General features: G+C 41.1%; 1 protein-coding gene across 5 annotated transcripts in view; it reads right to left on the reverse strand.

Moving 5' to 3' along the window:
- dab1b (DAB adaptor protein 1b) overlaps nt 1–5,000 on the reverse strand; it is a 103,999-nt gene that overhangs the window by 76,926 nt on the left and 22,073 nt on the right. Inside the window, exon 1 of one of the 5 annotated variants that reach the window (XM_029452849.1) lies at nt 182–201. The exons of the other annotated variants lie outside the window; for them this stretch is intronic. The gene's annotated coding sequence lies outside the window, so the exon portion shown is untranslated. Of the gene's footprint in view, nt 1–181; nt 202–5,000 lie in introns of those variants that run through there. 5 annotated transcript variants of the gene reach the window in all.

Below are 5,000 nucleotides of genomic sequence, written 5' to 3' on the forward strand. Positions count from 1 at the left end.
CTTTAAATAGTTGACACACATTCAAAAATGTATTAAATGTGTGCAGCATGTAGCTTTGACACATGCCAGTGTGTATGCATATTGTAGGCCTATGCGTCCATGGGGATTTGCAAGTTTATGTTCTCTGCATTTAAATGACCTTCCATAACTGCAAAACACCAGCTGAAAACATGTCATTCACCTCACAGAAAACACAGGGTCTCTGCCTATCTATCAGTCTGTGCGAGGCAGCTTATCAGTGGCCTATCATTGTCTGAGCCACAGCCGTGGACACCTGCTCTGCAGAGTCACACACAGGGAGGAGAGGAAGCCACCTGAATACAAATAAGACTGTCGAGCACAAGGAGGGGCAGGAATGATGGGGGGGGGAGAGAGAGAGAGAGAGAGAGAGAGAGAGAGAGAGAGAGATTTTGGTTAGAGAACTAGAAACAGATAATTAGCAAGGATGCTCATAATGCTATCTACTCAAATGCCTTCCCTCCCCAGCAAACAGCTTCATATGTGACTGCAGGTGCTGAAGGGAAATCATCAGCATGACACAGTCACGCAACAAGCTTGCAATTAAAACTGCCAATGAATAGACTCGGTTCCTTATTACTGTATTGATTTCTCATCTCGTAGCTTTTACATTATCGATGAATATGTGTCAAGAGAACTGAGTAATGATGGTGCCGTTTCTGTAACAGCAGCTTCAGACAAAGACCAGCCTCACAGATTTGTGTTTTTGGTGAATTCACATCCAAACAGTTGGCTGTTTTGCTCGCCTGGGTTGCGTAACGACCAGAGCTGACTCATAAACACAGCAACCTATAATTAATATTTTGTAGAATACCCGAAGCAAGGTCATTATCGCAACACTTCAGCTGTAATCACGACTGCTCGGTACTCACGCCGTACAGGCACAGGGTGTGATATAAATATTCTGTTCTTCTCTGGGAAGGCTGTTTGATTTAAAACTACAGCTTCTGGTAGAATATTAACAGTCTGTAGCAAATGGAGAAACCAGTTTGTAACCTCTGATGTCTTTTTCATGGACGTAGGAAGGAGCAGGCTGCACCATTATCATGTATAACAAATCTATGACTGACAGAGTCTGAAATTAAGTTTTTGGTTCAGCTGCCAATGGCAGGGCAGTATAAAATATTTACCATCCAGAGTTAGTTTTGAAATAAATTTGCATTAATAAACCATTGAACTTGTTTTCTATGTAGTTGCGCAGCAGTATATTATTATAATAGACTTGTCTTTTCTTCTGATTAAATCAGTTCTTAAACTTTCTCCCTTTTAAACAAAATCAACCAGGCTGGGTCAGATAATAATAAAATGTATCCTTTTTTTTTCAGGATTCAATGTCAATATCTCAACAACTAATAGGAATTTGATGAATTTGGTAAAAAACCATTCATGTTCCCAAAAGGATGAATCCTTAACGATCTCTGACTTTTCCTAAAGTAACACCATGACTGACATTTCTGAATCTGAATAACATTGTTTTCATTATTTGATGGATTGACTTCTGATTAAGATTTGGTTAATTTCCGTGACTTACAAGTAAGGATGTCATGAGAACCAATACTTCGGTACCAAGTCGATGCTAAAAATTCTGAAAACGTGACAGTACTCGCTTTTCTACAGTACCGCAGGTATCGTATGTACTGTCAGGGCTCGAGACTAATGGTGTCCCGCCATCTAATTTATTATTAAAATGTATATATACATTTTTACCGTGGTACGGAATTGGTATCGAGAATCATGGAATTTCCCTGGTGTTGGTATCGACTACTACATTTTGTGACATCTCTACTTACAAGAAGCATTGTCTTTACTTTGGTGATTGCCTGATGTTCAATCCATCATCCGGTCAAACCTTTAATATGGTATACTTTGATTTAATACCAAGTGCCTACATAATTAATGGCATTCCCATCAGCCTCGGCTGCAATTTGTGTTTACTGCTAATTAGCAAATGTTAGCATGCTAACATGCTAGTCAAAGATGGTGAACATGGTAAACTGCTTAACATCAGCGTAGTAGCATTGTCGCTGTGGGCATGTAACATGCCAATGTTAGCATTTAGCTCAAACTACCACTTTTCCTAAGCCCTGCCTCACACGGCCACTAGCCGCTAAGTGTTGCGTTCTGGTTTCAGAGTGAGACAGATCCTTTTGTTTTGAGTGAGAGCTCATTAAGTGGCCTTCTGTCCTTCATGCAAGTGGTTGAGTAATGACAGAAAAGTAGCCTTTACAAAGCTGAAACACTTTCACACTTTCAGATGTTTTTAAAGCATCATACTGTATATTTATCTCCTACCATTGGTTTCAAATAGTGGTATCATGATTGATTTTTCTTTTTTTCGTGTCATGCACACAAAGTGCCCGACCCTCATGGGTTTACAAGCCATCAAAAATACAGTTACAGTGGTCAACTAGCAATTACAAAATGATAGGTTATTTTACCGCTCGGTCCGAAACAAAATATTCTGCCTTCTATCCCAAGCTTGGCAAATAAAATCTGCTATAGAGAAGATTCCCTTCCACAAGCACAACTCACATTTTACCAGCCAGTCACCCGGCCAAAACAAATCAGCATAATTAGGTCATTTTATTAAAAGGTACATCTCTTAAGTCCTTGTAGACAGGACAGTATCTTATTTTTTGACAAAACAATCCCAACTCAGTCAAGTTACTCGCTTTGGAGTTTGCCTCATCTCATCTAAACAGCTTCATGACAACTGGGCACCCTCAAACTGGGATAAAGACTATAGGCATCATCAGACCGGAGGAACTTCTTCACAGTTGTAAGACCTTTTTTATTGCGTCCGCACTGCAAGAAGTAGGAACGATCATAGCTCTCAGAACAGGGACTTTCTTTAGCTCCTACTTCAGAGCAGATACTCTCTCAGCACAAGAGGAACCATGAGGGAAGCCAGTGATTGGTCGAACACATCAGCCAATGCAGCATTTAAAAAAAAACGGTTATCACTGAAAACCACAGACAACACAAAACACAAACAACAGCTTGTAACGAAAAAAAAAAAAAGAAAACATGGACAAATGGGCCAACAGTGAAAGTAAAGTTCAGGAGTCCACTTGTTCATGAGCACACACCCACTCAGCCAAAGTACGAGCGAGAGCTGCTGCTCAGCAAGCTAACCCAATAGCACAAAGCACACGCACTGAGCCGAAGAATGATAACCCATTCAAACTTAAAATTGCAAAAGGTACGCTCATGATGGCTATTTTGTTTGTGGTTATTTGATTGTGGCATGTAACAGTTGTTTATTTATTATTAGGTTACTAAAAAAGCTAGGAGAGCTTGTGGAGCATAGTAGACTCGCTACTCGCAGATCTCCCAGCTGGAGCGGTGCCGGCCGGAGTTAAGAGTTCCGAGTACGAATGCAACAAGAATGAAAAAACGTACCAAAGAGATAAAGCTCATCAGTTAGGTTCCTGTTGAATGATACATGGACAACACAGAAGATGCCAAAAAGGTATATTGCATTTTTGTACAGTTAGCTATGGAAAAGCTCCAATGCCAATTTGTTTAGCTGCATTTGGTGCTTCATAGGCATTCATACTACTGTGTACCTCCTTATCATGGTCACATAATAAAATATGAAACGATTCAGTCTGCTACAATATGACATGATGGTCAAACACAATGTGAAGCAACGCTGTGACACACAATGTGTTATATTTGTATTTAATCAGTATGACATTTTTCATTGCCATGGAAATTAACCTAACAAGGTCGGGATTACTGCAGAGATTAATTCATTTAACCAAATACAAGGATAACAACACAACCTGATGTTTTCCAGTTCTTTATAACAGTATTAGCTGGCACAGGCGCACCATGACCATGAACCTTAATCTCAACCAATTTTCCAGAACAAACACAATGTCACCTCCCGCAAATGCAAATCCTCCTATCATCATGATCATCTGAAAAATTCATTAAAAGAAACCCTGGTCCTACCCCTACCCGTCTTCACTAATGGCATGTTGCATGCATAATGCACGAGTGTAATATAATATTATAGATTTTGTAATGCGGATCCACCTGTGTTACAAAACACGGAGGGGTGCTGTAATCATCCTCTGGCATGCATTTCAATTTCAAAGTGGATACACTCAGCATGGAGTCACCTGATCAAACATGTCAAACTGAACCATGCAGCAGTGACAGTGACGCCATGGCGGTCTCGTGGGGCAATGCGGGCTTCCCTCCCAATCACGTCATGCCCGGCATTGATTTGATGTTAACTCCGACCATCTGTCCTGCTCTAATGGCACATGTGCTGTAATGTAGCCTCATTGGTGGGCTGCACTACAGAGGGACCCCTAATAAAAGTGTTTCCTCTTCCAGCAGGCAGTCCACAATGGTTTTCTTGATAATGGGTGAATGGGAGTAGTTAATTTACTCCCAAACACAGTTGGTTACCAGTCATGTAGAAATTTAGAAACCACAATTGGTCATCTGTTACATTTAGGGTGCAGTAGTAATCAAAGTGGATAATCAATCCAAAATGCCTGCTCTTGTTCTTAGTCTCTGCCTCGCCTTAAAAAGCTTTTGTTGACCGTCTCCAAATGCATCCCTCACATTTTATATGCAGCTTTCGAGCTGTGGTAGAGCAGGGTTTGGACTTTCTGAATAATAATAAGTGGCTAAAGGGGAGATTTAGTCAGAGTGCATTCATCTCGCTGGCTTGGCTGTGGGTTACATCGCTTTCCCCTCTCCTGCTCTCGGCCCTTTTTCTTCTCTGCCACGAACAAGCTCTCATAGAAAACAGCAGGGCTGTCCCCCCTGACTTTAATATTACATGGTCGAGATGAGGGGAACACAGTGCAATAGTGAGGAGAAGATATTTTAATGTCGAATGATCAGGACAATCCCAGAGCAGCTGAGCTGAGAGGAAGGAGGTGAAGCAAAGCGGGTCCGAAATAAACAGAGAGGAAGGGAGGGAGACACAGCGAGAGAGGGACAAAGATAAAGAGACA

This window comes from Cottoperca gobio, chromosome 17 (genome assembly GCF_900634415.1).
Source record: "Cottoperca gobio chromosome 17, fCotGob3.1, whole genome shotgun sequence".
In the NCBI taxonomy this organism is placed as follows: domain Eukaryota; kingdom Metazoa; phylum Chordata; class Actinopteri; order Perciformes; family Bovichtidae; genus Cottoperca; species Cottoperca gobio.